Genomic DNA, 13,152 nt, shown 5'->3' with positions numbered 1-13,152 from the left:
TCCCTAATATCTCACATAAATACTAATGATTCTTGGATCATAGATAGTGGATGCTCACATCACATGACAGGTGATAAACACAAGTTTATTATGTTAGAAGACTATGATGGAGGCTATGTAAGATTTGGTAATGATGCACCATGTCCAGTAAAAGGTAAAGGATCCATAACACTTCTTGACAATGCAAGATGCAAAGATGTTTATTGGGTTGAAGGTTTGAAATACAATTTGTTATGTAGCACAGCTAAACAATACAGGATATCGAATAGAATTTCAGAAAGGAATTGTCAAAGTTCATGACAAGCATGGAAAGTTAGCTGCTACCGCGACACAAACAAAAGGTAACACATTTCACCTTGACTCAACTCAAAATAAATGTTTGTATGCAAAGATAAATGATACCTCGTTATGGCATAAAAGGTTTTGTCATGTAAATTTTGATAATCTGATCAAAATAAGCAAGAAGCACCGAGTAAGAGGTCTACTGAGTCTTGAAAAACCTGAGAATGCTATATGCCAAGGATGCCAGATGGGTAAAATGACAAGATCAAGCTTTACAAGTAAGTCCTACACATCCAAGGGAATTTTAGATCTTGTGCACACTGATCTTTGTGGTCCTATGAAAGTTCAAAGTTATTATGGTGATAAATATTTCATATTATTTGTGGATGATTACTCAAGGATGATGTCAGTAATGTTTTTAAAAGAAAAATCATAAGTTTTTCAAATGTTTAAATGGTACAAGGCAAGAGTTGAAAATGAAATAGGAAGACAACTAAAATGTCTTAGATCATATAGAGGAGGAGAGTTGACATCTGATGAGTTCAACTTATTCTGCAATGATCATGGTATAAAAAGACAAGTCTCTGCACTGAGAACTCCACAATAAAATGGAATTGCTGAGAGAAGAAACAGATCTGTTGTGGATTGTGCCAAAACCCTGATGATTGAAAAGAAAGTACCTTAAACATTTTGGAGAGAAGCAATAAGCACAGCAGTTTACACCCTGAACCGAGTACAACTGAAGAAACAAACTTTGAAGACACCATATGAAATCTGGTATGACAAGAAACCTAATGTGAGTTATTTTAAAATCTTTGGAAGTAGATGCTATGTACACAAGGATGATAGAAATGGCAAGTTTGATTAGAAAAGTGAAGAAGGAAAATTTCTTGGTTATTCTTCTAGAAGTAAAGCATTTAAATGTCTGATCAAATCATCTAACAAAATAGTAGAAAGTGAAAATGTAAAAATTGATGAATTTGCATAAAGAAATGATGAAGGAAATTCCAAAGAACCAGAAGATTATGATGAATTTGTCTATGTTCAACTGACAAGTCCTACCAAGAAAACTGTAGAAGGAAATGAAGAAAATATCCAGTTACCGAGTGATGAAGAAGATCATACAGAGCCTACCGAGCCTGTATTAGCCAAGTATGTCAAAAGACATCATGCATCAAGTCAGATTATAGGAGATAAGGATGATCCAGTAATGACAAGGAACAAATTGAGATAGAACACATGTCTGATATCTGAATTTGAACCGAGAATAGTGAAAGAGGCATTTAATAGTGAAGATTGGATAAATGCTATGACATAAGAGATTGATCAAATCAAGAAGAATGACACATGGACACTAGTCCCAAGACCGAAGGACAAAAATGTAATTGGTACAAAATGGATTTTCAGAAACAAGCTGAATGAAAAAGGTGAGGTCATTTGAAATAAAGCAAGACTAGTTTGCAAAGGTTATGCCCAAGAAGAAGGAATTGATTATGGTGAGACTTTTGCACCTGTGGCAAGACTTGAAGGAGTAAGAACATTGTTGGCATATGCTGCTTACAAGAATTTCAAGGTATATCAAATGGATGTCAAATCTGCATTTTTGAATGGTATATTAGAAGAAGAAGTTTTTTATTGAACAACCTGAAGGATTTGCTGAAGACAATAATAAAGATCAGGTATGTAAATTGAACAAAGCTTTATATGGTTTGAAACAAGCACCTAGAGCATGGTATGAAAGATTGCACTCTTATTTAATTAAGATTGGTTTTATAAGGACAAGTGAAAACAACAATATGTACATGAAGAATGATGAAAATGGAATACTGATCTCAGCCATATTTGTTGATGATATTATCTTTTGTGGAAATGACTCTCTATGTAAGAACTTTGGAAATGAAATGAGCAAAGAATTTGAGATGTCATTAATCAGTGAGATAAAGTATATTATAGGTTTACAAATACACCAAATGAAAAATGAGATTTTCATTACTCAATCCAAGTACATAAAGGAAATCTTGAAGAAATTTGGAGTGGAGGATTCAAAACTAGTAAGTACTCCTATGACCACCAATTGTAAACTATCAAAGAATGATGAATCTGCATCTATTGATGAGACACTTTACCGATCCATGATTGGAAAGTTTCAATATGTTGTTCACAGGAAGCCAGACATAGCACATGCAGTAGGTATAGTTGCAAGATTCTCTGCAGATCCTAAGGAAACACACATGATAGCAATCAAGAGAATTTTCAGATACTTGAAAGGCACTTAAGATTATGGCTTAGTTTATCAGAAAAGAAATGACTTTGATTTAAAAGTTTATACTGATGCTGATTGGGCAGGCAACATTGATGACAAGAAAAGAACAAGTGGAGGAGCTTTCTTTTTAGGAGAAAGACTAGTGAGTTGGCTTAGCAAGAAACAAAGATGTGTTTCACAGTCAACAACAGAAGCTGAATACGTTGCTGCAGCATTGACTTGTACCAACATAGCATGGATCAAACAACTGTTGGAAGGTATAAATGAGAAAGTTATTGAGCTAGTAACTATATTTTGTGACAATACTATTGCCATTAACATTTCAAAGAATCCTGTTATGCACTCTAAGACAAAGAACATCTCTATCAAATATCATTATCTTAGAGAAGAAGCTCAAGAGAAGAAAGTGGTGTTGGAGTATGTTAGCAGGAAGGAACAAATAGCAGATATCTTCACCAAGCCACTGCCAAGGGACACTTTTGAGTATCTCAGAAGTAAGTTAGGGGTCCTACCCCTATCTTCTACTCACTGACCGAGTTTGGTGAAAGCATCAATTCGATGACTCTACAAAATATCTTTTAGGAGTTGATGCTGATTTACACACTTTAGGATGTTTTCTAAAGGTGTGCAGGAAACAATACAAGGAACAAGAATTGAAGACAAAATGCTCTGACCGAGACTAAGTTGACACATAATAGCAGGAAATCACTTCATATAGGAAGAAATTATGTTTTAGTTCTTTACTTTTTGGCATTGTTGTCAAACGGGGAGAAGAATGAGGAAAAGAGGAGAAGACTGAAGAAGAGGAGAAGACTAATGTATGGGGGAGAATTCTGATGATAGGGGGAGAGCATTTCAGCATTTCAGTCACAACAATCTGAATCAATTAGGTCAAACCAATTGGTTTTTCCATCAATGCCAAAGGGGGATATTTTTGGCATTATAACAGACAAGGAAAGATTGTTGGCATTTCAATAAGGATATTGAGAAGGTTGTTGATGATTATGGATATAACTGATCAAGGATGTTTTACTCCCTTAATATTATTATTTTGTCATTGATGTCAAGAAATTGATTTTCTAATTCAGTATGATGTTGCCATATCTTGAGAAGTATGATTTGATGAGTATAAAGATGTTAGTAAAAGACATAGAAAGAATATGATCAATAAGGGGATGAATAAGTTATTCAATGGGAAACTATTACCAAGTTAGACAATGATGAGATCATGATGTTTAGATTGTTTTGATATCCTACATATGTTATTGATTGTAAGGTTAATACTATACTATGTTACCAAGCAAAGAACCTAGTTGGTAAACCCTAAGGAACCTAGTCAGTAAACACTAAAGTTATCGCTATCGGTTAATGAAGGCAGGATGTCTACCGAGTGAAGTTTAGTATTTACCGAGTTGCAACCGAGTAATAACATAATGCATTGAATGAATAAAAGCATTAATTAATGAAGGAAGCATATAAGCTAGCTATGTTTAAATGATTGGTATGCCGTGAATGAAGTTTGTTAAATAATCTATGGCAAAGGAAAATTGGCAGAAAGATCTACAACTTAGATTGAACCGCAATACCCTAGCACAAGTTCCAAGAAATGTATGCAAGTTCCAAGGTGGGGTAAAACATTTTCAGATTGAAGGATACATTGAACCTGGTCAAGTTTGAAGATCTGATGGCTATGATTGATCATGGGAAATGTGATCAAGGAGATTAAGCGGTTGGTGATTTGTTTTTAAATAAGGAACTGTTGATAAACAATGTATGCGAGCAAGTGTATGCACATGGATGCTACATAGTGATTACTGAGCATAGAAGTTTGAAGACCTGTTTGAATAACAGAGTATAGAGCCCAATAGATGGACAAGATAAGTCCTATATTGTATTGAGCAAATAAGAATCTGCTTTAGCATTTTAGATGTGAAGTTGCAGATAGATTTTTATTACTGTTATTTTGTGAAGTGACAGAAAATCTCTTAACCAAGTGGACTTAACAATCTTATTTGTAAAACCCTCTAGCAAGGTGACATTCTGATTGAGTGTTTGAAATCCTTTAACAAGGTCACTTCTAACAAGGTGAAGATCCTAATAGATATGAGGGAAATCCCTTAACCAGGTCACATCTAGCAATGTGTTTGTAATCTTTAACAGGATTTTCTTTTAACCAAGCATACTCTAGAAGAGTATATTTCTTAGTGGGTCCAAAATCCCATAGTGGTTTTTCCCTATTTGGGTTTCCATGTTAAATCTGGTGTTATGAGTGTTATGATGTTTATATGCTTTTGAGTTTGCATGTTTAGCAGTTTTGGTTATATTACTGAAGTATATGTTACCGAGGTTGAATCTGTTGTTTTTATGGAAGATTAAGTTTGTATGATTCACCCCCCCCCCTCTCATCTTATTAGCTTGGCATCTATACTTACATTAAGTATCAGAACTATCAAAGCAGAATGATAAATTGGCCATGCGACAACATTCGATTGAATGACATTGATGATTTTTTTGCCAATCGAAAAAAATGTTGCCCTAATAAAACCATAGGGAAAATTGAAAAAATGAGATAGGATTTTGTAGGGACCCCTCTCATGGCCCTGTAGGTTCAAATGGATTGTTCACAGGTGCTACGGATTCTGAGTTAGGGCCCATCAAAGTTTGACAATTTTGAGCACTTAGGGTGCTCAAGGGACGACGCCGGTAGGGTATGACCCCGAGCGTTCAACTGAGAAGGGGGGGGGGAATAGGAACATGCATAAGGTAATAATGCCTAACTAGACATGTCAGAGCCCATGATTCATTATCACGATGAGAAGAACGAGAAATTGGCCATGCGACAACATTCGATTGAATGAGACTGACGATTTTTTGCCAATCGAAAAAATGCTGCCCTAATAAAACCGTAGGGAAAATTGAAAAACTGAGATAGGATTTCGTAGGTACCCCTCTCATGGCCTCATAGGTTCAAATAGATAATTCATAGGTGCCATGGATTCTGAGTTAGGGTTTGTCAAATTTTGACAATTTTTAGCACTTAGGGTGCTCAAGGGACGACGCTGGTAGGGTATGACCCCGAGTGTTTGATCAAGTGAGGGGGGGGAATAGGAGCATGCATAGGGTAATAATGCCTAACTAGACATGTCTTAGATGACGGTTCATTATCATGATGAGTAGAACAAGAAATTGGCCACGCGACAACATTCAATTGAATGAGACTAACGATTTTTTTGCTAACCGAAAAAATGCTGCCCTAATAAAACTGTAGGGAAACCTAAAAAAATTGAGATAGGATTTTGTAGGGACCCTTCTCATGGCATGCAGGTTCAAACAAATCATTCATAGGTGCCACATATTCCCAGTTAGTTCCTGTCAAATTTTGACAATTTTTAGCACTTAGGATGCTCAAGGGATGACGCCGGTAGGGTATGACCCCGAGCGTTCGACTGAGTGGGGGGGAAAAAATAGGAGAATGCATAGGTTAATAATTCCTAACTAGACATGTCTGAGATGACGGTTCATTATCACGATGAGGAGAATGAGAAATTGGCCATGCAACAACATTCAATTGAATGAGACTAATCATTTTTTCGCCAACCAAAAAAATGATGCCCTAATAAAACTGTAGGGAAAATTAAAAAACCGAGATAGAATTTTGTAGGTACCCCTCTCGTGGAGCTATAGGTTCAAATGGATCATTCACAGGTGCCACATATTCTGAGTTATGGCCCATCAAAGTTTGACAATTTTTAGCACTTAGGGTGCTCAAGGGACGACGTCGGTAGGGTATGACCCCGAGCGTTCGACCGAGTGGGGGGGAAAAATAGGAGCATGCATAGGGTAATAATGCCTAACTAGACATGTTAGAGCCGACGGTTCATTATCATGATGAGAAAAACAAGAAATTAGCTACACGACAACATTCGATTGAATAAGACTGACGATTTTTTTGCCAACCAAAAAAATGATGCCCTAATAAAACCATAAGGAAAATTGAAAAACTGAGATAAGATTTTGTAGGGACCCTTATCGTGGCCCTGTAGGTTCAAACAGATTGTTTGCAAGTTCCACAGATTCCGAGTTAGGGCCCATCAAAATTTGACAATTCTTAGCACTTAGGGTCCTCAAGGGACAACGCCAATAGGGTATGACCCCGAGCGTTCGACCAAGTGGGAGGGGGGGAATAAGAGAATGCATAGGGTAATAATGAATTGTATTGTATTGTTCATTAAATGAATTGTATTGTATTGTTCATTAAATGAATTGTATTGTTCATTAAATGGATTGTATTGTTCATTATACAAACAACACTTACGATGAAATGAAATGAATTGTATTGTTCATTAAATAACCATTAATAACCATTGTTAATTATTGGAATGAAGATTAAAGATTTCCATGATAACACCATGCACAAATGAGCAATAATTTATATGATCAAGTATCAACTTCTATATGTTGGGTGAATATTTGTCACTAGCGTACCAATGACAAAATATATGATTCACACACAACTATGTTGACAAATTAATCTCTCCTCTCATCAAGGGGAGGGTCCCTTTGAAATTTCTTCTCTAATTAATAAGAAATTAAAATCAGTGGGTTAGTGTTGGGCATATAACTCTCTTTTTTCAGAGTTAATGTATTCTCCCTCCACTTTGTTACAATTTACCTATCACTTTGATACTTAAGGAAATTAACGAATTAATCCAACAAACTATACCAAGATTTTATAAGCAAGAAACACAAAGTCTTTCTTGAATATAACACTAACTTAACTAATTATCACAATGGTAAGGAATTCAATCTTGCAGCTCAAAGTCTTCAAGTATAATTCCTTAATCCTTAAAACTACAAGCAATAGTAGCAATACAAAGCCTACTACTAATCACTTAACAATAGAAAATTTCCCAAATATTCAAGGAGCACAAAGTCTACTTTCACAATTCAAGAGCTCTTTTACCCACTTAACAACACCTCCTATATCAAAAAATTCAAGAACATATATAAGTCATGAACGTAAGAACATCAACTCATATAAGCAATTTTTAAACACAACACAAAGTTTGGGATCAAATAAAATTTCTTTCTTTATTTGATTGATCAAATTTTCACAACAAAAGCTCAAAGTCTTAGTTGAGGCAAAAATTTGGCAGAGTTTTTCTTAGCATAATCAAAGATAAAAATATACAAATGAGGGTCCCCCTTATATATAAGAAGAGTGGAGAAAAATGTGGGCATAGTTGACTAATTCAACTGCACAGTCCCACTTGACTACAACTACATCAGAAAGAAAATATACATCTACGGGAAAACTTGCAACATCTAACAATGCAACTACATGAAAAGAAAATGTCAAAAAGGGACACTTTATTCATCTTTCTCCTCCTCGTTTGATTTGTGGGATTCTTCGGACTTAGTCAGGATGGCCTCCATCTCTGCTTGGTGCAAAATTGGGGTAGAATCTGTGATTACATGAACAAGGGAAATCGTATCCTCTGCCTCTACATATTTCTTTTTCCCATCCTTCAGCATGGATGCGAGGACTTCAAAATTGACTTAGATCTCCAGTAACTTATTGAATGCACTAAGTGAGAAATCATGTCTCATGCAGTGATCCATTAAGGAAAGAAATTCCTGCGTGATGGAATCACTAGTAATGAGATTCTGATTGTCATCATACAGATAACAAGGAAGTTCAACAATTTCTGGCAGAAATGAGATCAATCTCATCATCATCTTCCTTCCTCTATCGATCCAACGCTACTGTCATCAACCTTATTGTCTCTTTCTTTTGAGACAATAGCGACAAGATTTGGATATATTTATCCCTTGAAGGAACCACTTTATTTTCAACAAGGACGTCTATTCTGAAGTCCTCCATTTTGCTCCAAAGGATTGTACTCTTCTCAATATCTTCAATCTCCCGAGATAATGAAGTTTTGACACTTTGCATCTGACTTTGCATTACTTCAAAATCGACCAATAAACCAATTGTTGAACTTAGGAGATGAGACCCTTCTGACTTCAGTCGTGCAATCCACTCATCCACCACTCGACCCTTGGCTCCTACCTGTTCAATTTTCTTAAGAGCTTTAGTGTCCATTGAGGATCCTATGGGATCAAATTCTTGAGAGGATTGTGTAACTTTCAGAAGAACATTAGTCAATTGTTCACATTTATGTTTTAATTTATTCTTCTCATCCCTCTCTTGGTCAAATCTCCGTAACAAAGAGTTAAAGACTGTTTGAGAATCCAACTTAACACTCTCATGCTTCTCCACCCCAAGCTCTATGGTTTGCATGATGTAATCCTCAGGTTGTATATCATATTTATTCTTATCCGATGATGGTACCATGACCTCAACATACTTCCTTTTAGAAGTCGGGTCTACTAACACCCGAGAGACAATCTTTGGCTTCTTTGGTCTTTTGGGCTTTGGAGGAAGCAACTGCTCAAAATCAAACTCATCAGGAAAAATTACCCGTTTCTTCCTCTTTGGTGCTACTACCTCCATCCAAGGTGGTAATTCTAGATTGGCGGGTGGAGTAGTAGCTTCTTGCTAAGTCTCACTTGGTATTTCAGGAGCAAACTGCCTTGAACTTGCAGTGGTTGTAGATGTTAATATTGATATCAATGCTGAAATATCCAATGATGTGCTTGCTGATGTAGTAACAAATATTGATGCTGACCCCTCTTCAGTTACGACCATAGAGGAGAGAGTGGAATGTGCAGTGGAAACAATTTGAGTACTAACCAGAGGTGCAATTTCTGTTATGGCCACCATAGTAGAAATAACTTCAGTGCTTACCAGAGATGGAATTTCTATTATGAACATCGTAGAAGGTAAAGTCATCATCTGTTGTTTCGCAAACGCTTGCTCCATAGCTTCAAGAAACTCCAACATTGAAGATTCAATGGTGGTTGAGGGAATATCATCTAGACTAGAAAAGTTGGATAATGCAAAAAATTGTTGAGCAGTTTCTGACTATGTCTTGTCCATGCCCAAGTCCTCATCATCGAATTCCTCTTCCTCTTGATCAGAATCAGGATCGTTGGAATGGGTAATCACCTCTGAATGAGTTGGTGCTTGTGAAGTGGCCGAGACATTAACTTCACCAAGATGTGACGTTTCTTCAACTTGTGCTTCCTCTTGTTGAGGAATTTCACCTTCTTTTGTCTCCTCTTTTTCAGTATCTCTAGCAGTCTTTTGTTTTGGTTCCTTTGTGGCTGTCTCTTGCGTTGTTGAAGATGATTCACCTTTTTTGGACCCTTTAATTGTGAACTTAATTTTGGGTCCTTTCCCCTTAGATTGTGTTGCATGGGCCGAGGATAGTGCTTGTTGATCTGCTTTGCCCTTGGTTCTTGTTTCAGTCGTAGCTGTCTTACCAACCGGACCATCACTATTATCGTCATCTCCAGAACTAGCAGGAAGTTGTTTCATTCTAAGATTCCTTTTTAACAACCATGCATTGGTGTTTGCCAAAATGGGAGAGATTCTTTGAGGGATAGACTTACTCTCCTTTTTCGACCATTGCACTAGTGGAAGTGGAGAGTCGACAATCTTCTTTTCATAATAGACTGGGTCTATTATGCATTAGTGTTTTCCATGGTCATTGGGATCTTTGCCAAATCTAAATTTTCAATCTTCTCCAGGGTAAGACGACTGAAATCCATCCTTCTTATGTCTTCTTCATCTTGAAATCCGCCCATACATCCTTAAATCTAAAAACATGGGTGTAACTTCTCTTGAGATTGTTCTATTGGTTCCTTTTTATGCTGAACAACAAAATCAACAACCCATATAATCTGTAACCAAATTTTGAAAGGTAGCTAACCTCAACTATGATTTCAAAAGACAAACTGGACCAACTTGACAAGGATATTAATCCTTCTTCTCTTCAGGCTCTACAAGGCCTGGGCGGGTTTACCTGTGATGCACTTCAAATATAGTCTTAAAATCACACATATCATCACCATTAAAGTAGAAATCTCAGACATAGCTCAACAATAAGGAAAGCACTGCAAACTAGCTATATTCACATTGACTCTCAACTACATTTGAGCTTGAGATAGGTGGAACACTACCATAGAATATAAAGAAAAAGATATTCTGATTGGATTTTAAGATTGGTTCCTTCAACATTACAAAAGACCAGTGCCTTATCCTAGCCACAGAGTCATGCATAAAAATGGAAGAGAAATCTCAGATGCAAGTTACTTTCGACATTGAATTTTCATGTATTAATGCATTACATTAACACAATCCTCCGCTCTGTCACAAAATCATGCTTATATATACATCCAATATACACATTCAAAATCATTAATGCTGGGTTTTAGGATTTAAATCCTTCCTAGAAGAATACCTAAAAGACAAACATTACACTCTCAGAGAATACTAAAAGAGACAAATCCAAATTACCCTTGATAAAATGAAATTGTATAAATTCAAATGGTATGGTGGCATCCATTGGATCTACGTCAGACCCAGTCAACCTTTAACACATGAGTTGCTCACCTACTGGGCCCACCATCTAGTCGCCAAGTCACAATTATTAAAGTTTGGATGTATTTCCACTGTGGTATAGCGATAGCCGTTGATCCACCTTCAACTTGCACGGTGGTTAATCTGCCCTTCTTCTGCAAAATTTGGGTTGCCTTGGGATGTGTGCATGCACGTGGGGTCCACCAGGTCACTGAGCTATCCTCCTGTCAAAATCCCTTAAGCTTTGACACTATAGAAGTGTGTAGCTTTAGTTTTAAACACATGTACTCTCCTCCCAACTACCAATGTGGGATAAATCTTGTACACCTAGCACTTGTATTTGCTTGAAAGTTTCTTAAAACACCTTAGTCAAAGCAAGCTACTAACGCCTTTACCATTTCCACGTAGGGGAGGATGCTGGCAGAGGTCGTGGAATTTGGTTTTACGCCTGCCAAGTGCTTTTGCTTGAGTTTCATGTGGTCTATTCACCATGTTGCTGAAAGGATATTGGCAAGGTTCGTTGAGGTAACTCAACACCTGCAGATTGCATTTGTTTTAAAGGTTTGAAATGCCTTAACCCATAGCCATGCGAGGAGGAGGCAACAACTGCTGATTGCATTCACATGAAATTTTCTAAACATTTTCAGCAGCCACACAAGGAAATTGGTTTAACGTCATTACACCATCACGTTCCTCTGCACAACAGGGAGGATTTGGTAATACGCCTGCCAATTGCATTTTCTTTAAAACTTTCTGATGCTCTTTTCCATATTCCACTCCATGCAGGCACATAAGGGGAAAATTAGCAATACATCTGCCATTGCATTTTCCTTGAATTTTTAAATGCATTCATCTAACGTAGGCCATACACCTGCCATTGCATTTTCTAAGGTTTTAATGGCTTCTCAATTTCCACGCCATCTCATATAACTCCTAAAAGCACCGATGGCCCCTTATATTTCTTGGAGATGCTACCAGAGCTTTCAAAACTTGGACCATCCAAATATAATAATTCTACAGGTTTTATCTCTGTGTGGGATTCTCCATCCTTCAAGAGTGTAGATACCTCTGAATTGCAGTCTAGAACATATCATTCTGAAATACTCTTTATTTTGTGTCCACTAGTGGAGAGACACTCTGGAGAAGCTTCCTCATTATTTTGAGCACACAGATTCTTCCCAAAATCAAGTTCCCCTGCCTTCCTGACCTCAATCAAGTCAACCAGATGAGGATTGCTCTCAATGTTCTTTCGAGCCCATTCAAGAGCCACCTAGGTCACATCTCTCATAGAAATTGGTGGTGGCTACAAGGTTGACAACTATGTCGACCTTGGAAAATATTTCATCTCTCTGCTCTTCAATGATACAAATGCCACTCCTTCATATTTAAATCATATAAACATATGATTTTAAAATAACGATTTAAAGCTTGATTCAAAAGGCGTAGTGAAGTTACAAGTCAGGTCGGGCCCCAAAGTGGATTTGACTAAAAAAATTAATTTTCATGCCACTGACATTTGAACAGCCTTCAAGAATATTGAATATACCTCTGGATTTGACCGACACAGTGTTCTGATTATTAAAAGTTAATCTGTAACTATCAGACAAATGTGTCACATTTTCACATTTAAACCTAAAGAGGAATTTCAAAAACTGGTCAGAACAACTTCCTGAACTTCACAAACTGATAGGCATGTACTCTGATGTGCTAACTTTCATCCTAAAAAACCACTCCTCATGAAGAATCCTGGATGATAAGATATTAATCAACGAAGTTGATTAAATGGCTCTGTCAGCATACAAACCTGATAAAATCAATGTGCAGGGACCACAAAATGCCTTTACTAAAAATATGAGATAATCTCCGTGGATCCCCAAATTTGAGGCATAGATACTTTGAAGTACAAGGAAGACTGTGGACTATTTAGTTTGACCAAAAGGCTAACTGGGTGCAAATGGTAGCTCATGAAAATAGCCACTTTAACAGGGGCAACAATGAAAGTACAAAACACTGAATAAAATGGCTCAAGAAACCCTTTAGGAAACTGATCAAACATATTGGTAAGGGCTTCAAACTGGAAATATAGCTTGTCTTTCATACTAGCAATAGCTCGGAATAA

The sequence above is a fragment of the Cryptomeria japonica genome, chromosome 8 (assembly GCF_030272615.1).
Source record: "Cryptomeria japonica chromosome 8, Sugi_1.0, whole genome shotgun sequence".
Lineage (NCBI taxonomy): Eukaryota > Viridiplantae > Streptophyta > Pinopsida > Cupressales > Cupressaceae > Cryptomeria > Cryptomeria japonica.
This window is presented reverse-complemented; position numbering follows the sequence as displayed.